At 33.7% G+C, this 24,064-nt stretch overlaps 1 protein-coding gene across 12 annotated transcripts in view; it reads right to left on the bottom strand.

Annotated features, from left to right (window-relative positions):
• The window catches only part of ADGRL3 (adhesion G protein-coupled receptor L3), a 936,369-nt gene that overhangs the window by 583,975 nt on the left and 328,330 nt on the right, over positions 1–24,064 (bottom strand). The window contains exon 3 of one of the 12 annotated variants that reach the window (XM_069593117.1): positions 13,218–13,312. The exons of the other annotated variants lie outside the window; for them this stretch is intronic. The gene's annotated coding sequence lies outside the window, so the exon portion shown is untranslated. The remainder of the gene's footprint in view (positions 1–13,217; positions 13,313–24,064) is intronic. 12 annotated transcript variants of the gene reach the window in all.

Below are 24,064 nucleotides of genomic sequence, written 5' to 3'. Positions count from 1 at the left end.
TTTACTGCTTAAGTAAAACACATATTGCCTTATAATTATATTTCAAACATAATTTGATATTATGTAAGAAAATAGGTAATCCAGAAAGGTAACTTTTATAAGAAAGTCCTCTAGAGTAAAAGTCCCATCTAATTGTCTTTCAGATAATGTTATGCTCTAACAAGTGTCTATTAATGTTTAGGAACAAATTTGGATTTAATGAATAATGCTATTTTTAGCTTTAGGGCAGCATATCATTTAGCCATGAAATAGATCGATGTTTTACTAAGGATCATTTCCTTGCAAAGTGTCCTTGAATTAACCTTTTCCCTGAGATTCCACAAAGCATCTGGTTATTTCCAATAGGCTATGGATAAGATATTTGCCTCCATTTATATGTTTAACAGGAAATAAAATAGTGAGTTTGAAATTAATATAAGTATAAATAATAGCATTAATGCAACCAGTTTGAAAAATAATGCTATTTGAAATGAGATAAGGAAAACTTAAAACTGGATCTGACACTCTTTCTATGTACATGATTTGTAAAATAGATACTATGGTCTTTACAAAGGAAAACTTTTGTCATCAATAGAATCTCAAACTTTTATCATCACTATTAAGCTGTGAAAAATAAGCCTGATGAATGCAGCCATTATTTAAAAGGATATTGAAAAAATCAACAACAGTTTTATAATATGTCATTTATGATAATATTCAAGGACTGATTTCTATTTCCAAGGGAAGTAGAAATTAACAAAGGCAAGCAAGCTATATTTAACACAGGCAGATTTATTTCAAAGTAAGTAATTCTACTTCTGACAGGAGAAGGTGAATCTATTCCAAAATCTAGAGCATGAGGCAAAATAATAGTCCTCCTCATAATAACAATAAACATTTACTGATTCCTTACTATCAGACACTGTTGTAACACCCTTAATTTATTTTAAAAATAAACATTAATATTAATTCTGTAACAACTTCAAAGAAAGGGGCTATTTTTATTTTTCCTAACTGGCAAATGAGGAAATTGCAAGACCAAGAGGTTAAAGAGTTTGCTGAGGTCACAAAGCTAAAAATAAACATGCTCAGATTTGCACCAGAATAGTCTAGACACATGGTGTGTACTTTCATTTTTAAGATCCTACTCTATCTCATCACTTCCATTGACTACTGACTCTACAGCCTACATACTATAACCTGCATGTTTGTCCCCCTACCCCAAGGAGTCATATGTTGAATACAAATACTAATGTGATGGAATTTGTAGGTGAGGGCTTTGAGAGGTGATTAGGTCATGAACCTCAAACATTTCTAATATTTATTGGATTTTTATTATCTGCCCTGACTTCATGATTGGGATAGATTAGTATTGTCTTATGTTGCTTTCTTTTTGACAGTTTTATAACTGAAATCACCTGGGTACTTCATAATTGACAATCATGATAATATATTATATCTAGCATAAGTTTTAGTTACAAATTAAGTACCAGGGTTTTCTGGAGAAATAAAAAACATGATTATGTTTTCTCTAGCAAAATTTTAAAAATATCACACCAATGCAGATAGCAATACAGTTGACAATGGTAAAAAGCTATTTGCATAGCTGGGAACAATACTTAAAAGTCAACTTAGATGCTAGACTCATATCAAGCTGTAGAATGAGTTTAGAAGGCTGAATGGGGAGGGTGGGGAGTCTTAACACTACTTCTCTGAAAACAATGACAGTTACTAAGTAACTGACTTAATTAAAGTAAATCCTAGAATAGAAAAGCTATAAGAACTGAGGTAGTAATATCAAATTCATTCTATTCCAATTCCTTCAGGCACACAAGAAAAAAAAAAAAAGAAAACTACAAAAAAACCTTACAGTTTCTTTGAAGATTTTCCAAAACCAAGTGGAATGCAGGGGAAGCTAAATCTCATTATGAGCTAGATGCTTATATCAGAGTTTCACTGTGGTTTAGTTATCATGACTAGTCAGTCCCATTCATCTCTTTCATATAAACAGTTTGACTTTAAACCCTTGATATTCACATTAAAAAAAAAGATCAGTATGTATCTTTTCAAAAGAAGTTTAAACAATATACAATAGTGGATTTTTTTTTAATGTGTAACAGATGAGGTCTAAAAATAATTCCTTTAGAACCTCCTAACATAAGGATATCTATATATTTTACATGCCTTGTTCTTGAGATTATGAAAGAAATGTAGTGCCCTTTAAGAGTCATACAGATAACTGCTATGTTTCATTCCTTGCAGTTAGTGTAGCAGTAGTAACCAGGCAGGAGGGAAATCAGAGGTTTTGAAATTATCTCATCTCAGTAGGGTGCACCTGGATAGGTCTCAAATTAAACATCTTCCTTAATGGCCCATTATGGAGTATCAATTCCTGAAATACCCAAAGGGAGTCAGGGACCATTAATGCTAAGGGAGATTTTCTAAGGTTGTAGCATATGATGCAATATTTATGCTTTAACTTTAACATGACTGAGAGTTTATTTAAATATACACTTAATGGTTTTAAAATCAATAGCTACCATAGTCTAGTTTAATATAACACCAAAACACAGATTAAAAATTTGAATGCATCAATACATTTTTATATTAATATTTTGATGATTTAGCATTTACAGATAGCTACCAAGTTATGAAACAGTCATTTTACAAAACTCAACTTTTAAGACAGCTGCTTGTACCTCAAATTATATTCTTCATAGGGAAGAAAATAATATCTAAACTATATTTAATCTTTATAATAAAATATGTATAATTTAGTAGAAATAATAATCATTATAACATCTATTCTCAAGGAGTTATAAAACAAGTATATGATGAAGCTATGGGTATTGCTGCTTAGGGTAAAGAAATTTATTTTCATATCAGCAACATTTCCTCAACTTCCAGGGTTTAACTAGTAGGCAAAACGGTCAACAGGAATTAAACAAAACAAAAATGAAACAATCTTTATGTTCCATTCATCATATTTCTAGCCCTATCACTATAGAAGCTGACCTGAGCAACATTGGGAAAAACTAAAAAGCAATTACATCTGGGACTCAGTAACCAACAGCCTGGGAAAGAAAATGTCAAGGAAAAGAAGTAAATTGAAAATTTCCTAGTGGCAGTACCTCAACAGAAAAGGAAATGGTTTCACGAATGTCCTTAACTACAGAATAATAAAGGGTGTATTTAGACAAAAAAAAAAAATGTAAGTCAGGTCCTGTTAAGATTCCCATAATTAAATAATTTTATAACAGAACTTATAATACTTAGTCATTAATATACTAATTTATTGATTCATGTATATATAACATAATTTATATAAATGTCATATAATATTAATAAGTGATAACATGTAATCTTTTATCATGTTCATTTTTATTCAATAAATATTATGATTTTAGTGACCTAATAAAACAGAATGCATATGATAGATAAAACAAAGTGAAAGTGAAGTCGCTCAGCCCTGTCCGACTTTTTGGGGACCCCATGGACTGTAGCCTACCAGGCTTTTCAGTCCATGGGATTTTCCAGGCAAGAGTACTGGAGAATTATCATTCAAATAGTCAATTTCTAACTCTCAGTGTACTTTATATATATCTAGAATATTTTATAATGTTAAAAATAAGTATCATCTTAAATTATAATAATGTCAAGAATTTTCATTTAAAAAATTAAACTGAATGACTCCTAAAGATGTCTACACAAATAACAGCACACATTTTCTGATGTAGAAAGATAATTAAATCAATCAAATATGGTGACTTAATTATGACAACTGGTAAAAACAAAGGAACAATAAGAGAGCCTTGTTTAGTGGGAAGAATAACCAAGTTGTTCTTGTTTTTGTGGAAAAAAATGGTCCCATTAAGAACTGTGAAAATGCATGAAGACCAAGCCACACAAACCATACACATCTCACCTAGAAGTCTTGACACTCCATCCTCTGGTTGTCTATACTTTTCAGTGTTCAAAATCTACACACATCAATGAAATCAAATGAAATTTGAGCAAGATATTCTTTTATACACAGTAACTGGTTTTTTATTTCTCATTAGATAAGAGGATGCTATAGAATTACTTCTAAGTTATATTTAACTTAGTTTAAATAATAATAATATAATAATAATAATAAAATAATTAATAAATAATAATAACATAAAATAATAATTAATATTTCTAAAATGACTTAATGGCTTCTATTTATTTAAAGATACTGCAGTTTTGATCCCCTAGAAAAAGCTCTTCTCCCTGTCTTTGGTAAAAATATCTTTGAGTTATGTAGTTTAAAAATCCCATTGATGCTTCAGTACATAAATCATTTCTTTCTTCAGTCCTTTCTCTGCAGAATGGTGATGATTCACAAGGACAATTCAGGAACACCTAGGTTCTAAAATAACCAAAATTGGCAAATTGTACAAAAAAGATATATAGCATCATTGTTCAACACTTGGCTCTAGCTAGAAATATAGTAAAGAAACACAGATCAACTGTGATGGAAAATCCATCAGAAACAACAAAGCTAGCAGATTACTATACAAAGTAATATCTGGACCTTTTTAACCAACATTTTATTTAACTATTCTTCTAATACAATTCATAGTGAAGGCAGATAAAGAGCCAAAGTGCATGATTTTCTACCATGGAAACTGCTGAGGCATCTTTAGGTTAAAAATATTTTTTGAAACAATAACTATATTTGCACTAACTTTGGAGCAGTTAAAATTTTGTGAATTAGAATAATTATAAAATTTTACTTTTTAGAAGCAACAATTATCTATGTTATCTGGCTTTTTCATTTCCTAGTACATCTATAACTACTGAATAAGGTATAGTTGAAGGCAAGCAAAAGACTATTTCTTCATGTTTTGTAGACATTGATTTACTTTTCAAGGATATTAAAAAAAAATAATGTATGCTCTGAAATATCTCAGAAACTTACATTTCCAAAGAAACATAGTCTTGCTTTTAGGAATATTTACTATTGCAATAATTTTTAATGTTATTCATGAAACATAACACAGTTTAAAAACAAAGCTTATACCCCTTGCTTTTCTTTCCTAAACCTCTTAAAATAAAAGGCAGATAATTATTTTTCTCTGTAAAGCAATAAGATTATTTAGTCAAATAAAATAATGGCCTTTTGAAAAGGGTCTCTTCTTTCTTTTATTCTTTATGATAAGTCTTATTTATTACCTTTAATGAAAATGTATACTTTAGTATCTGATTCTTCTAATTACAAAATAAATGAGTTAGGAGGATGAAATGTACAGAGTGGGTAACATAGTCAATAACAATTTAGTATCTTTGTATGGGGACAAAGGTAGTGAAAAGACACAAAGTTCCAGTTATCAGATAAATGAATACTAGAGATATAATACACAATCAATATAATTAACTCTGTTGTATTTATCTATGAAAGTTATCAATAGAGTAAATCCTAAGAAGTCTCATTGCAAAAAAAAAAAAGAATAGTTTTAAATATTATATCAGTATGAGGCAATAGATGTTCACTAAATTTACTGTGGCAATCATTATATGATATATATATATAATCATTATATATATATGATATATGTATCATAAAATATGTATTAATCATTTTATTTGTGTTTTATATATAAATATTTTTATATATTTATGTAAAATTTATATATATATATAATCATTATGCTGCACAACTTAAACTAATGTTCAGTTGTATGTCAATTTTATCTAATAAAACAGGAAGAAAAAAACCACAGATAAATACACTCTCAAACCAGAGATCAAATTTCCAACATTCATTGGATGATGGAGAAAGTAAGGGAGTTCCAGAAAAACATCTACTTTTTCTTCATTGACTAAAGACTTTGTGTGGATAACAATGAACAAGGAAAGTTCTTAAAGAGAATGGAACACCAGATCACCTAATGTCTCCTGAGAAATCTGTATGCTGGTTAACAAGCAACAGTTAGAAGCAGAAATAGAACATCCTAGTTCAAAAACGGGAAAGGAGTATGACAAGCCTGTATATAGTCACCCTCCTTATTTATCTTCTTTGCAGAGTACATCATGCAAAATAGCCAGGCTGGATAATTCACAAGCTGGAATCAAGATTGCAGGGAGACATATTAACAACCTCAGATGCAGATGATATCACTCTCATATCAGAAAGTGAAAAGGAACCAAAGAGCCTATTAATGAGGGTGAAAGAGAAGAATGGAAAAGCTAGCTGAAAACTCAACATTCAAAAAACTAAGATCATAGCATCAAGTCCAATCACTTCATGGTAAATAACAGGGGAAAGAGTGAAAGCAGTGACAGTTTATTTTCTTCAGCTCCAAAATCACTGTGGATGGTGATTCCAGCCATGAAATTAAGACGCTTGCTATGCAGAAGGAAAGCTATGACAAACCAGGGCAGTGTATTGAAAAGCAGAGACAACACTTTGCCAACAAAAGTACATACAGTCAAAGCGATGGTTGTTTTGTTGTTGCTATTTTTTAATTTTTTCAGTTCTCATGTACTGATGTAAGAGTTAGATCATAAAGAAGGTTCAGTACTAAAGAATTGATAGTTTTGAACTGTGGTGCTGGAGAAGACTCTTGAGAGTCCCTTGGATTGCAAGGAGATCAAACCAGTCAATCCTAAAGGAAATCAGTCCTGAATATTCACTGGAAGGACCCTTGCTGAAGCTGAAACTCCAATACTTCCGCCACCTGATGCCCAGAACTGACTCCTTAGGGGGAAAAAAAAAAAAAAAACCTGATGCTGGGAAAGATTGGAAGCAGGAAAAAGGGAAGATAGAAGATGAGATGGCTGGATGGCATCACTGACTGGATGGACATGAGTCTGAGCAAGCTCTGAGAGTTGGTAATGGAAAAGGAAGCCTGGTGTGCTGCAGTCCATGGGGTCACAAAGAGTCACCCATAACTTTGCAACTGAACTGAACTGAAAGGAAATCAACCTTAAATATTCATTGGAAGGACTGATGCTGAATCTCTAATACTTTGGCCACCTGATGTGATGAGTCTGCTCTGGAAAAGACACTTGATGGTGGGAAAGATTGAGGGTAGGAGGAGAAACAGGTGACAGAATGAAATGATTGGATGGCATCACTGACTCAATGGATATGAGTTTGATCAAACAGTGCAATAGTGAAGGACAACAAAGCCTGGCGTGCTGCAGCCCATGGGGTCACAAAGAGCTGGAAAGGTTCAGCGACAGAACAACAATAACAACAAAGCATGGATAGTTGATTTATACTGAGGTATTTGTGGTTTATTATTTTTCTTCTAACAGAAAAATTTCAATCTGTTTGGGAGCCTGGTATCAAAAAAGAAAAAAATTATTTGGGAATCAAGATGTCAAAGAAGCATCTCTTTGACAATCTTGTATAGAGTTAATCTGCCCATAACTAAGATTTAAAAAAAAGGAAAAACTTCACCAGTTCAGCTGAAGTATACCAACAAATATTAACCAAACAATCAAACAGCAAAAAGACAATGAATATTTCCTATGTGACCCATGCTATAGAAAGAAAAGAGCATTTTTTACAGTGTATCTATACATTTTCTACATCACTGAAATATGACCTTAAATAATCATATTATTATTTCATTTGAACATAAAACATACACACATGTGCACTCACAGGCACCTTTAAAAATCTTAGATGGAAATGGATGTATTATTACAAATTAGTACTTAAGGGAAAATTTGCTGAATATTGCCAGGAAACTTCCAATGTAAAACAATTTCACCATCCAAATCCAAGACAAAGATACCGAAAGGATTCACTTCATCTCAAACAGAAAAGAGTCAAATAGCCCCACACTGGATTTCTTAAATATTTAAGATTCAGAAATGAAAATACATAGCAGAGACAGAATGGCATTGTGGAGAACATCAGTATTCCCTGGGACTAAAACAGTTAATGGAAAAGTTTCTTTGAATTCTAAGGAGCATTGAAAAATACATTTCAGATATCATTAAACCTAAAGCATCCATTAGCCCCTCTCAGACATGACCCCACTAAGTTTCCTTCTTTTTTTCTTCATCTTTTGCTTTGTTGACTTAGTGGTCAGCCAAGAAAGCAAAGGATCACTAACCCCATTACCAGAATCCCCCTGTGATACAAATGCATGTCTCAGTGTGAGTGTGTGTATCTTAAAAATTAACAAGAAGACACAAAATTATCTGGAAAGAAATATAGCATTAATCCTTTTAGCATAGTGTTAATCCTAGACACCTATAAAAATTACTCTGATAAGGATCAACAATTTATTGGTTTTGGGAGATCATATTCTAAGTGAAGTAATTATTATCCTATGTTCTATTCTCAAAGAAAATTTATAATGAAATAAAAATGAAACATATGACACTTAAGATACTCTATGGAGAAATTAACTAGAAATTATTTTATAGATGTAAAAAGTGCAAATTCCATATTTGGGTAATGTTGATGTGTCAGAACAAAGGAAAACTCTTGCAATCATCTTCTTCAAGCTTTTTTTAAAGAGGAGAAATATAATGAATTAAACATTAAAAGTCAACGAGCTTTTATACATTTTTTGCCAAAGTATAGTTTTTAAATTAGTAAAGATAAAGAGGAACCATAAGAGTAAGATAGAAAGTAATAACTCAAACACAAAATATATTTCAAAATAATTGTTAATTGAAGTATAGTGGATTTAAAATGCCATATTAGTTTAAGGTGTACATCAAAGTGACTCAATTTTATACACACACACAAACACACCCCTGACCTCCCACCCCACCCCCACATCTATCTATTCTTTTTCAAATTCTTTCCCATGATAGGTTATTAACCAGATACTGAATATAGGTCCCTGTGCAACACAGTAGGTCCTTATTGTTTATTTTATATACAGTAGTATGTATGCACAAACTTTTAAATCCCCTAAGCCAAGTGAGAAGGAGATAATGTTAGAAACTTCCCTAAGCTCTCTGTATCCTTCCCCTATATACTCTTCTTAGTATTGAAATACATTTACCAAGAAAATATAAATAGAGTAGGAATAGATTTCTGTTCACAAGGAGCTAAAGTGAGAGTGAAAGTTGCTCAGTCTTGTCCAGGACTCTTTGCAACACCATGTACTATACAGTCCATGGAATTCTCCAGGCCAGAATACTAGAGTGGGTAGCCTTTCCCTTTCCAGGGTATCTTCCCAACCCAGGGATTGAACCTAGTTCTCCTGCATTGTGGGTAGATTCTTTACCAGCTGAGCCACCAGGAAGCCAAGAATACCGAGTGAGTAGCTTATCCTTTCTCCAGGGGATCTTCCCAACCCAGGAATCCAATTCAGGTCTCCTGCCTTGCAGGAGGCTTCTTCACCAACTGAGCTATCAGGGAAGCCAAGGAGCTAAAGGGTATAGTTCAAATTCTTGATTCCACACATTTTTGTACCAAGTAGTGTTGTTTAGAGAATTAAATTGTTCTTGTAACATTAATGATTTCACAAAGAAAAAAAAAGTTTCAGTCTTTTTTGGTTCAACTCTTTTTGATAATTATTGATGTGGATCATTACCTCTTTAAATAAAGTAAATGTTACTTGTAGCTTATTAATAACAACACATAAATGGCCACCAAGCCAAAGCTTGACCATACTACCAGATAAAAATTCTGACCATGAATACCCTAACATAATAATGAGGAATTTCATTAATGTCTCCAATGCAGTTGACTTTTTTGATTTTGTACTATTTTTATGGGATTCCCAAGTGGCTCTTGTTAAAAAAATCTGCCTGCCAATGTAGGAGAAGATCCCCTGGAGAAGGAAATGGCAACCCACTCCAGTTTTCATGCCTGGGAAACACCATGGATAGAAAAGCCTGGCAGGTTACAGTCCATGGGATTGCAAGAGTCAAGCATGTACATACATGGAGACCCACACTGTAGTTGAAACTAGATAAATTGAACAAAAAAATTATTGAAAAGCTATAAAAGACTTTTAAAATTAGGTATCAGACATATTACAGTACACTTCTTTTTTCAAACTACAAAAATTTAGTGCATTATCTTTTCATTTATTTCTGTATATGTCATCATTTTTTTTTGCATGAGCTGAGTTCAAGTTTTTGCTTAATAAATAAATGAAATGGGAAGTAGGAGGTGGGACTGAAATTCCCTAGAAGCAATAATCACTCTTAAAAGTATTGATATGCAAGGATATTTGTTGAATACTTGATTACGTTAATGAAGGTTTTCAAATACTTAATATAGAAAGGAATTCACCAGAAGATAGAAGAGTAGCTATTACACAACAGAAAATATGATGTATAAATACAATGATAAATATTAGGAACCTTATGACCCAAACTGAACACAACCCAAAAAATGCCCCTGGGCCAAGACTGATTGTGACACTGCCAGATTTTTCTGAAAAGCCATTTAATCTGTTAAGAGTAAAGTCTACATTCTTAACTAAAATTCTTGTGTAACATCATGTGCTTTTTGAAATTAAAGGCTGTCATTATTTTTTTCATCATTATACAGTCTACATATTTGCTTCAATATGAATAGGATGATGTCTATAGATTTCAGTACTAAACACACATGGTCTGTAAATCTACTGAGGTAATAGAATTTAGAACCTTCATTTACCCCGATTTAATATTCTTGAATTGAAGTTTAAATCCCTGAAATATTATCAAGGCTTCTGAGGAATCTCTATGGTTGCAGCAGTTAACATAAGATCTTGGCAGGTATTTTGACAAAACGAAGAAAATGTAAGATCTATCTTACGAATATTAATCAAAACCTATATTTGGTAGTCATAATTCATCACAGTTTCAAAAAATCAGAGTGGCTTTGCTAACATTTCCCAAATCTAACTTTAAAATACAACTTTATAGGAAAAAATCTTGCCATTAGCACTAACTCTTTCTTACGTACTTCAAAAAAGATCTAGTAGGGGGACCAAGTAGGACTGACAGAAAAGAAACTATAAATCTATGTCACTTTTAGAAATGAGTCCTGAATTCAATCATAATGAGCCGTATTCTTTTTCTCGTAGCTAAAGTAACATAGCAGTGCTGTTAACAGTAACCCAATTTATTTTACCTCCTTCAGGTTCCAATAAAAAATGCTTAAAATTTCATGATTCAAATATCATTATCTTTTACACAGAGAATCAAGGGACCCTTTGACATGTGACATGCAATAGATACTACTATAGAACAAATCAATAGTAAAAAAAGAAGCACAAGAAAATGCCCCAGCTTGTGAAAATTCTCTTCAGAATGTTCAATTAGAGCACAGTGAGGTGATATTTATTTTACATTTTCCATTGCATTCTAAAATAGTTTGTTAGATTAGCCTAAAATAGTTGGATTGTTATTAAGCACACACGTTCTTTAGCGAGAAAATAATCATTTCAAATAAAACGTAACTTTGTACAATTGGACAACAGTGACTTAATCAGAGTTGGACAGCAATTTATATTAATTTAATCAGCGACAAAATCCTGCAGGGAAAAATAGATTTATCTTTGGAGGAGATACACTGCATTTGGATAAATAGATGAAGTATAAAGCACTCAAGTGAATAAATTAATGCTTTAGATACTTAACAGCAGGTAATTCCTTATTGCTATAGCTTTGAGATAGGCAAGTCTTTTCCTGTTAATAAAATCTATTACAGTATTGATTAAGTTAATATACTCATTATTATTTAGGGTGGAAAAACTCTAAAAATAACACAATGAGGACATTTCTGATTTTTTGTTTATTTTACTATTTGAAATGTTCTTACTCTTCCTTCTTGTTACAGGTTTTCCCTTAAAAAATATTATCAGCATTTAAGTTCAATGATATGACTTTGTTTCCTAAGAATTTAGCAACTAATAATATTCTATAAAGCCTTTGTGGTAAAAAAAAAAATAATGTAAATAAGCCATCTCTGTGTCCCAAAAGCACTATTTACCATAATACTGATATTTTTGTTGTTGTTATTGTTGATATGTGTCCTTAACTTTTAGAACATCCTATGGAAAAACAAAGCCTCCCATAAAAAAGGCTCAAATTAACTGTTCTCACTGTCATTCACAAAAGATAAAATAGGATCTTCAAATTATTTTCTTTCCCTTAGTTAAAAGTTATTCATGTAAGACAGTTGTACCTAAATGTCAAGATTACATTCTGAATATTTCAGAGGGATTTGCACAACATTCTTATTGTACATCAGAATCCTAACATTCTTATTGTACACTAGAACTTGAGCCTTGCAAAATTTTCTTTCTGCTTGCTCTATTGTAAAATTAAAGATTCAGGGATAGCTCCACAATCATCAATATTAATAATACATTCATTAATCTTATCCATCGCAAAGTAAATCTTCTATAATATTTACAAATCTCTTTCCCTGTAATATTTTTCTGACAAATTCATAAAAATTTATATTCATAATTGTATATATATATTTAATTTTTATTTTGACTTTATTTTACTTTACAATACTGTATTGGTTTTGCCATACATTGACATGAATCCACCACGGGTGTACATGCAATCACAAGGTCAAGAATATTTTACTATTCTCATTTGTTCACGTATATGTGTCTCCTCTTAGAGAGAGGCCTAAAAGTACATGGTCATATTTCATTCATTTCTACATTTGCATCAACTAGCACAAAGCTTGGCATCTAATAGAAGGTAAATAAATTTCTGCTTCACTAGTATGTAATAGAATTAAGCCAATGATTGAAGTTTCAGATAAAAGAAAAGTAAGAGCTGCTTAGGTCAAAGAGAAAATGACTGCAAATATTTTTTTTTAAATAAAAGTATGTAACAATAAAATTTACCATATTAAGGTCTTATGCCCAATTATAAACAATATAAATGTCTTTGGTTTGTCTTTGTTTTTCTTCATTTATTATACTCATTTTACATATGGAAAAGGTGAGCCACAAAACCTTTAAGGAACTTGTTCAATACCTGTCACCAAACTGATTCAGTCCAAGCAATCTCAGTCTAGTGCCTGCTCTTAGGCACACAGACCTTCCTCTAATGAAGGGAGAAGGAAAAGCTGCTTTCATTCATCTACCATCCCCTTGTACAGCATTTGCTTTGCTTCAGGCATTACACAAGTGTCTAAGGCACAAAGGTGAATAAAGCTGAGGCTCTCTGGTCACCATCTTTCTCAGAAATACATGAAAGTCTCTAATGCTTAAAAAAAAGACATACATTCAAAAACATACATATCTTTTTCATTTCACTGTCAAATTTCTCACCTTAGCAACCAAAAGTTATTGGTTCTAATACCTCACAGCCACTTCACCCTCTAATTACTTCCAGTCAGGTCTGTCTTCTTCACTCACTGAGAATTCTGTCAAAAAAATTCCCTTATTGTCAAATCCAGCAGTCTCTTCATAGTTTTCAATCTATTTAATGTATTAGTAGCATAGAAGACCTTTATACCCATCAGATTCCTTCGTTCCTAAAATTCAATGATATGCAAAGGATAAAAGGAAATATGAAATAATAATGAAAACTTAGGTATAATTGAACCCAACATTTCACTTTACAATGGGAACTCTTAAGTTAACTATTTCAAGGTCATATCTTGAGTTGACACAGAGTTATGGTTAAAATTTAGGGCTATCGTTTCAAAGTCTATCAATACTTTCTTCAACATAGATCTTTCTTTCAGTACTTCTACCAAATCTATATCTCAGGCTTTCATATCTGTGGTGGGCAGCCTCAAGATGAACCCCCAATGATTCTTGCCTGCAGGTATCTATACTCACACATAATCCATCCCCTTGTAGGTGAAATGAATCTACTGATTCACTTCAAATAAACAGAATGGCAGAAGTGATAGGATGTCACTTTAAAGATCAGATTATAAAAATCCTGTGGTTTTCATCTTAAGCTTTTTGTGTTGTTTACTCTGGAGGAATCCAACTGCCACGTATTGATATATGATGTAAGGTCACGATGTAACTGGTATGAGGTCATGACGTCATGATATAGCCAGTAGAGAGTCCCAGGTGAGTAATCTTAGTAGTGGATTCTCCTCCAGTTGAGCCTAAAGATGAGACTGCAGTCCAACAGCCTGACTGCAATCTCCTGAGAGAGACAAAGCTAGAGACACTCAAATAAGTAACACTAAGACTCATAACCCACCGAATTACAAGAAAATGCTTATTTTTGAGTAATTTTTTCTCATGCATCAAAGATAATACATCTTATCCTGAAACTACTTGTAAAATTATTACTTCAAGTATCTCTTCACCCTATTTTGTATTGTTCTACCCCATTATCCTTCCAACACCAGCACACACATGATGTTTTTCTGTTATTCAATGTCCCATAAGCAATGTCATAAAAATAGTAACAAACACAGATATGTTAAAAATACTGAATCTAGTACCCAAAGACAACCAAAGTCTTCCAGTTTGTGCTAACTGGTTTACTGTTTCTCAAATATGAACAGTGGTTTCTATCTGCTATTTGTTATTGGAACATTTGCAACCTTATAGAATAGGTATTTAAATATTATTTTAAAATATTCAAAAATAACAAAAATTCTGTACAATAATATTTACATCAACCACTTCTGCAATTCTATGAAAACACTGTTAGGTAAATGTTTTGTCAATCAGATAAGAGCCACCCTGTATCATCTGTTCTACTGCTATTTTCAGTTGTTACCGAAGTTGTAAAATAAACTCAGGTACGCCTACTCTGGGAATACGGAAAGATTCTCTAAAAGGTATAGGATACAGATAGATTTAAGATAATTTCCAGAACCTAAAATTCAACCTGTTCTCTTTTTAAAATGACTCTGCCTCAGAAAGTACTGAGGATCAAGATTTTTCTCCCCATTCAAAATCATATTTCAGTTCAGTTCAGTCGCTCAGTCGTGTCCAACTCTTTGCAACCTCATGAATCGCAGCATGCCAGGCCTCCCTGTCCATCACTAACTCCCCAAATTCACTCAAACTCATGTCCATCGAGTCGGTGATGCCATCCAGCCATCTTATACTCTGTCGTCCCCTTCTCCTCCTGCCCTCAATCCCTCCCAGCTTCAGAGTCTTTCCCAATGAGTCAACTCTTTGCGTTGGAAAAAACACAGCCTTGACTACATGAACCTTTGTTGGCAAAGTAATATCTCTGCTTTTCAATATGCTATCTAAGTTGGTCATAACTTTTCTTCCAAGAAGTAAGCGTCTTTTAATTTCACGGCTGCAATGACCATCTGCAGTGATTTTGGAGCCCCAAAAAATAAAGTCTGACACTGTTTTCACTGTTTCCCCATCTATTTCCCATGAGTGATGTGACCAGATGCCATGATCTTCGTTTTCTGAATGTTGAGCTTTAAGCCAACTTTTTCACACTCCTCTTTCACTTTCATCAACAGGCTTTTTAGTTCCTCTTCACTTTCTACCATAAGGGTGGTGTCATCTGCATATCTGAGGTTATTGAGATTTCTCCCAGCAATCTTGATTCCAGCCTGTGCTTCTTCCAGTCCAGCATTTCTCATGATGTACTCTGCATATAAGTTAAATAAGCAAGGTGACAATATACAGCCTTGAAGGACTCCTTTTCCTATTTGGAACCAGTCTGTTATTTCATGTCCAGTTCTAACTGTTGCTTCCTGACCTGCATATAAGTTTCTCAAGAGGCAGGTCAGGTGGTCTGGCATTCCCATCTCTTTCAGAATTTTCCACAGTTTATTGTGATCCACACAGTCAAAGGTATTGGCATAGTCAAGAAAGCAGAAATAGATGTTCAAAATCATAGTTTTTCCAATTTTAGGAAAAGGCTTTCCTATGAGCTGTCTAGAATCTTACTATGATGTGCTGTCTAAAAGTGTGACAAAATGATTAGAATAAAAAGCAGCATTTAAATTAGTCTTACCTGAGGAACCAGAGATCAAATTGCCAATATCCACTGGATCATCGAAAAAGCAAGAGAGTTCCAGAAAAATATCTATTTCTGCTTTATGGACTATGCCAAAGCCTTTGACTGTGTGGATCACAATAAACTGCGGAAAATTCTGAAGGAGATGGGAATACCAGACCACCTGACCTGCCTCTTGAGAAACCAGTATGCAGCTCAGGAAGCAACAGTTAGAACTGGACATGGAACAACAGACAGGTTCCAAATAGGAAAAGGAGTACGTCAAGGCTGTATATTGTCACCCTGCTTATTTAACTTATATGCAGAGTACATCATGAGAAATGCTGGGCTGGAAGAAGCACAGGCTGGAATCAAGATTGCTGGGAGAAATCTCAGTAACCTCAGATATGCAGATGACACCACCTTTATGGCAGAAAGTGAAGAGGAACTAAAAAGCCTCTTGATGAAAGTGAAAGAGGAGAGTGAAAAGCTTGGCTTAAAACTCAACATTCAGAAAGCGAAGATCCCATCACTGGGATCTTCTGGTCCCATCACTTCATGGGAAATAGATGGAGAAACAGTGGAAACAGTGTCAAACTTTATCTTTTTGGGTTCCAAAATCACTGCAGATGGTGACTGCAGCCATGAAATAAAAGACGCTTTCTCCTTGGAAGGAAAGTTATAACCAACCTAGATAGCATATTCAAAAGCAGAGACATTACTTTGCCAACAAAGATCCATTTAGTCAAGGCTATGGTTTTTCCAGTTGTCATGTAAGGGTGCGAGAGCTGGACTGTGAAGAAAGCTGAGCACTGAAGAATTGATGCTTCTGAACTGTGGTGTTGGAGAAGACTCTTGAGAGTCCCCTGGACTGCAAGGAGATCCAACCAGTCCATTCTAAAGATCAGCCCTGGGTGTTCTTTGGAAGGAATGATGCTGAAGCTGAAACTCCAGTACTTTGGCCACCTCATGCAAAGAGTCAACTCATTGGAAAAGATTCTGATGCTGGGAGGCATTGGGGGCAGGAGGAAAAGGGGATGACCCAGGATGAGATGGCTGGATGGCATCACCGACTCAATGGACGTGAGTTTGAGTGAACTCCCAGAGTTGGTGATGAACAGGGAGGCCTGGCATGCTGCGATTCATGGGGTTGCAAAGAGTTGGACATGAATGAGTGACTGAACTGAACTGAATCAATGTATATAGTTAATAATGAAAAATCAGGCACCCACCTGGTAGAATATCAAACCATTCCTTCAGTGTATTTTTCTTCTTTAAACAAATAAGATACAGAGAAACATTCTTATGGAGCACACAACCATGAGAAAAGATAATATCTACTTTTCCTTCCTAAGCACATACAGGTAGGGCCTTAGAGTTCTATTTGACTTCTCAAAACAATTCATAAATAACTATATCCTAAACTAATGCCCACATTATATAGTCTCTTGTCACTTGTATTCTGTGTAATATTCTCATGCTGTAAATTACAATTGGTTTTGAAAATAGATAGCATTTAAAAATTATGAATCTTCATACAGCCAAATTTATCTTTTTTTCTATCTAAATTCAATCTCAAAAGAGAAACTGAAAATATTTTACAAGGGATAAAATGTTATTGCTGCTGCAGCTGCTGCTAAGTTGCTTCAGTCGTGTCCGACTGTGCGACTCCAAGACGGCAACCCACTAGGCTCCTCTGTCTCTGGGATTCTCCAGGTAAAAATACTGGAGTGGGTTGCCATTTCCTTCTCCAATGCAAATGTTATTAGGATGATGCAAAAAGCAAGTTTTAATATAAAACAGGTTTTTAAATGTCAAAGAGCATAGCTTTCAAATGAAGGGGCAAAATTGAATCACACAAACACACACATATGCACACACGAACAGAAAAGTGCAACTCTGACCAATGCTTCTAAACAAAAATCTATGGGGCTATGGGCTCATAAACAGAGGTTTATAATTAGGAAAGCCTTTCCTTTCTGAATACCTACAGTGCACTCAACTTCATTCAAAATACCTGACAAAGGTTAATTAATTCATTCTTCATGAACATTCTTTAAACATTATTTTCATCACTGTATGGATGAAAAAAGTTGAAATATAGAACAATTAAGAATTTTCAAAGAAGACATCTCTGTCCACCTAGTCACACAATGGCCAAAAAGGGATTCAAACGAGGTAGTCTGATTCGAGTTTAAACTTGGGACCACAAGGCAGTGTACTGCCTTCCCTTTTAAGATGCGAAGACTGACTGGGAATCAGTAAGGAGTAATGGTAGCTAGACCTCGCATAAGAACAAAGGAAAATGCCGTATTCCCTGGAGTAAGGGCAGAGTAAGATGACTAAGCCCAGCCAAATAGGGCGCACAAGCCAGAAATCTGTCTGGCTCCAGGGACACCAAGAAGTAGGAAGAGTTTAATTACAACATGTTTATAATTTAGTAACCTATTTTACTTTTATCTTCCATTTTACCTATACTTGAGAAATGAGAAGCTCTGTCAGTACTAACAGGCGATTGGGTTCATAGCCAATGATTGAAATTGAAAAGCTGTGTCCTTCCCATGCTTGAGGTTGCAGTGTTCAGTTCTGTTCAGTCGCTCAGTCGTGTCCAACTCTTTGCGACCCCATGAATCACAGCACGCCAGGCCTCCCTGTCCATCACCATCTCCCAGAGTTCACTCAGACTCACGTCCATTGAGTCGGTGATGCCATCCAGCCATCTCATCCTCTGTCGTCCACTTCTCCTCCTGCCCCCAATCTCTCCCAGCATCACAGTCTTTTCCAATGAGTCAACTCTTCGCATGAGGTGGCCAAAGTACTGGAGTTTCAGCTTTAGCATCATTCCTTCCAAAGAAATCCCAGGGCTGATCTCCTTCAGAATGGACTGGTTGGATCTCCTTGCAGTGTAGGCTCTGCTAAATGACATTCCCTCTATTGATGCTAGTCACTGCAACAGAGCCCTTTTTATTAAGTTCTTTATTAAGCCTTTATTAATGGCTTCTTACAGTTAATCATCATCCTATTCCTATTTCTAGCAAGTCTCACTCAGTTCGCGCTCCACTATTTCCAACATGTAGCTTCCTAAGATACTATTATTCTGGACAAAGGAAAGAATTTTAACTCCGTTGAGTTTAAGATGTTGATAAAGTAAAATCCTTCTCTAAACTCTAGTCATCCTGTATATGACAGACTATTTGGGACATTCTGAAAAAGCCTTTTTGAGAAAAATGGTTCCTTTCAGGGTGATTTGACAAAAGCAGACCTTTTTTGAAAAAAGAGATCCCTCTCTAGCCTTCTAGCACTGGCGTTCCAGCTGCACCTCATAATGATTTACCAAAGCTATGAAGTCAGGAAAACAACTGCTAAAGCTGAGTACCTGGTATTTATATGCTACGCAGTAAAACACAGACACAGTTTCACAAAGTGACCTGACTGCTGCTTAAGAGATTGTGATGGTTATACAGGCAGGGGCTCAGGAGAAGGTGTGGAAGAAATTATGCCTGAGGTAATAACTGTTTTTCAACAATGGGGTTTTTACTTTTTTTATTCCCTTTTATGCTTATTTCCTCTGTAGCACCTGTTGCAATATACTATATGCTGCTATGATTTAGAAAGCTGTTACTCTGAAGTGATTTTATAAGTATAAAGACTACAGGCTAAAAACCTGTTGGAGCCTGGCTATTTATTGCTTCCCTAGCACACAAGTAAAGGAAAGCAATAAGTATTACATATGAATGTGTCAGAACAGAAGTTCATGTATCTTCAACTACTTAATCCTAAAGTATTGTACATTGTACATAGCATAGAACTATTATACGTGAACTTCTACAACTCAATATTTTGTAACGATAACAACAGACATTCAAAGAAACAAAGACAAATAATTTGATTGATATCTTTAAAACTTTGCATCAATATTCAATGCTACCATTTTAAAGCTTTCTCAAGGTTTTATGTTGGCTTGTTTCCACAGTTATGACTTGTTCATATAAAAGAGGTATTTTGACCAGCCAGATTACTCCAAAGTTTAAAATATGAGCATTTGTCTCACACATTTGTCTTATCGACAAATGCTGGATAGATCATATCTAAGGCAGCTACTTCTTACTCCAGTTCACCCCCTCACACCAAGTTCTCTTCTCTGGACACCTGTGTTCGTCTCCCTGTCCCTTTTTATCTGTGTTACCTGAGATTCCATGGTATACTTGCCTGATTATACAAGGTCTAATCTATTCTTCCTTTGACAAAGGTCAAAGAATAGACAAAACATTTTTAGGTAATAAGAACATAATTTTCTACAAGAATTAGAACATTTTCCCAGGTGTACATGTCAATTCAGTGATGAATAAGACAGACATAAACAGACAAACATGCAGCCAATAGTCATGCATAGAGAAGAAAATATAGGTGGTTTTTCATAAATATTTACAGTGGTCCAAAAATCAAATGTTGATGAAAGGAAAGAGGGAGAGAAAGAGGGAGGAAAAGCGAGAAAGAGAGGGAGAGATGGAGAACCATGAAAATAAATCAAAGATTTTTTTTAATGAAAAAGGGAAAATGTTCAATGCAAGTAAGATCTGCAAAGTTACAAATGGAAGAAAAAGGTGTAAAATAATTAGGAGGTGATTGAGCTACATTCATATTAACTGTGAAAAGAGAACCACAGATCACTTCTACTCTAGTGTTCCAACTTGAAATAAGAATGTATTTCACTGCCTCACTTCTTAAAGAAACTGTTCTCTAACTATACAAGCCTCAAATTTAATTTATTTACATATATATGTGCTTGCCTGATGGCTCAGATGGTAAAGATTCCTCCTTCAATGCGGGAGACCTGGATATGATCCCTGGGTGGGGAAGGTCCCCTAGAGAAGGAAATGACAATCCACTCCAGTATTCCTAACTAGAGAATTCCATGGACAGAGGAACCTGGCAGGCTACATGGGGTTGCAAAGAGTCAGATATGACTGAGCGACTTTCATTCACTAACTCACTCACTGTGTCCACACTTCAAATGCAATCAAACCTCACATTAATGAATTTATTCATTCATTCATTCATTCAAAAATTATTTATAGAGCAGCAGACACTGAATTTCTTTAAATGTATATTATGCATTGGAATGCTCAAACTAATTGTATGGTCTGTTGATGTTTAGACATTAAGTATTGTCTGACTCTTTGTGACCCCATTGACAGTAGCCCTCCAGGTTCCTCTGTTCAAGAGATTTTCCAGGCAAGAATATTGGAGTAGGTTGCCATTTCCTTCTCCAGGGTATCTTTCCGACCAAACCCATTGCTCCTGTGTCTCCTACACTAATTCTTTACCACTGAGCCACCTGGGAAGCCCTTCTATCTTTTATACACACAGTTAAATGCATTAAAATAATTTTTTTTCATTTGGTCCTTATAATAGTTTTATAATTTACATATCATCATCCGTACTTTATTAATGCAGCCACTCACGTGCTTTTCTAAAATCAACACAGCTAACAGTCAAGCTGGGTTCTATTTGATTTTAAATTGACTTCATCGTTTTTCATATACTAAATTTTCACAAATGATTTATTGGTTTAATTGAACTTTCATTGGTCTAACAAACACAGGAAGACATCATTCATTCAACAAATATTTACTCAGTGCCTACTTTATACCAGACATTCTAAGTCGAGAGAGCAGGGAATGAAGCTAGCAGTCTCTGAGCTTATGGAACATACAGTCTCTTGAGGATATTGAATTCTCCAATGGTATTGGACACATTGACTGGCAATTTAATAACATGAAGAAGGTAATGTAAATCATACCCATTCATAATCTAATTTTTGTATCCTCCTTGGTCTACCAAACTAGACAAACTGTAGCAGAATTATCCAGTGTTCATCATTCTTTATATTCACATGAGACACCAATGATACAAAATGTTCAGAATTTTTCAAAAAATTTTCATATAAGAAAATAATGTATGAAATGTATTTTACAGCCATTTTAGAGATGACAAATTTCCCCATGGCTTTGTTTTCTGATACTGGCTAATGTATGAGACAATCTAAAAATAAGTTTGAAAAGGATCAGTAAGTAGAAATTATTTTAAATATTACTGTCAAATGTTAAATAATTTTAGTTCTCACATTAAAGATGAAGTAATCTTTATTGAATTGGATACAATGTGTCCAAACTATGTATTTCATATTTAAATGTATATTACTGTACCATTCAAGAACCAGCCCCAAAACACAAAACAAACCACACTTTAATTTTCCACAATCCTGTTGAACTAACTTAACTTACGAACAGAAAAGAAGTTTTTGGAAAAATCATTTGGCAGTTAGAAATAATTCATACTCAAGTAATTACTGGACTTTTTGAACATTTAATTTTAAAATTATAAGAAATATAAGTATAAAGAATATTTGTATCTTTTCAATAAACTACAATAAAAATTTATCGAGATTATTTATAAAGTGGACAAATAAATATATTTGCAATTGTATCCCAATTATATTTAATCATAAGATTATGAATTATATTACAGCTTAATCTGCTTGTTTAGGACAAAAAGGTAGCTATTTGTCGGTTGTATTTAGACTATTTAAAAATTTCTCACAATTATTTCCTAAAATCCTTCCCATCTTCTTCTGGACAAGCTTTACTAATTTTAAAACAACAAAAAAAAATTTATTAAAATGAAATATATTTTCAGTCTTGCAAATAACACTATTTTTATATTTGCATATATATACCCACAAAGAAAACATTTGCAGATATATTTTCCTGATATTTTATTGGTATATAAAATACTCAAAATGCAGCATTAAGTATTGTCTACACGGGTATTCTAAAATAATCACATATGTTAATACTTAATTAAGTGCATTTTCCTAAAACATTCAATGACATCAGGATCTCAGTGTTGAGGAAGAGCTATGACAATGATTTATAAAGAACAATTCTAAAGGCTACCCCAAAGCCTTTTGTTGCAGCTTAAGATTCAGAAGATACAGATATCAAAGGAAAAATTATATCAGTGTATATATATATACACTCACACACATATATATATCAAAGGAAAAATTATATCAGTGTATATATATATATATACACTCACACACACACATATATATATATATATCACACACACACACATATATATATATATATATATCGGAGAAGGCAATGGCACCCCACTCCAGTACTCTTGCCTGGAGAATCCCAGGGACGGGGGAGCCTGGTGGGCTGCCGTCTATGGGGTCGCACAGAGTCGAACACGACTGAAGCGACTTAGCAGCATATATATATATATATAATATACTATATGCCCATAGTAGTATTAGGGGCATTCAATTATATATATCATAAACAGAAACTGCTTGCCTGCATTAGAGAAGGTTGTAAAGAAAGTATTTATATGTTCCAACCTTGATAAGTTTTCTAAGGAATATATAATTAATGAATACATTACCTAAATTATAAAGCAATTTTAAATCAGGAGGTGAAGAAAGAATACCTTCCATATCAAATGCAAGCAATACATATTTCTAGTTCCAATATTAAACTGTGTATTATAAAACAAACATTCTTTAGGAATTATAATATTAGTTTTATGTTATTTTAAAATAATAGAAATATATATTTTAAATGTTTGGATTTTATAACTTTAGTTAAAATGTTTCTGAATGTCTAAATTAAATGCAAAAGGCACTACCAAGGTTGCTAGAGTAAATAGACACTTTTAAATACCACATATACAAACAGTGTAAGCCAAAAGTTAAATTTAAGAAATTAAATTTAAGAAATGAAAATATGAAGACACCTTGGCAGAGAGAGTAACCTGACTTAGCATGTTGCAGTGAACAAATGTTCATATTTATATTCCTCGTACAGGCATTAATGACTTGAAATTTTATTCTTTTGCTATATACATATGTCCATGTACTCCAATATGCCAAACTTAAGAATGAAATTGAAAACTCATTTTGAAAACATAAACTTGTTCTGATGCAACTGATGTGGTTCAGGAACCATTTGAACATAATGCAGTTTTTAGATTTGCTTATTTGAGAATTGGTAGGCAGAAAACTTTAAGCCAAAATCTACAAACCCATATGAAATCAGCAGTGACCTGTTTTTATTTTAAAAAAAGTTTTATTGGAAGACGCTAGGACCATCATTTCAAGTATTGTCTACTACTTTCAGGATTAAAGGTCCATTAACTTTAACTGACCTCTCTAGCCCCT

Source organism: Ovis canadensis, chromosome 6, assembly GCF_042477335.2.
Source record: "Ovis canadensis isolate MfBH-ARS-UI-01 breed Bighorn chromosome 6, ARS-UI_OviCan_v2, whole genome shotgun sequence".
NCBI lineage: Eukaryota > Metazoa > Chordata > Mammalia > Artiodactyla > Bovidae > Ovis > Ovis canadensis.
The sequence above is the reverse complement of the archived record's forward strand: the minus strand, read 5'-3'. Positions and strand labels throughout refer to the sequence as shown.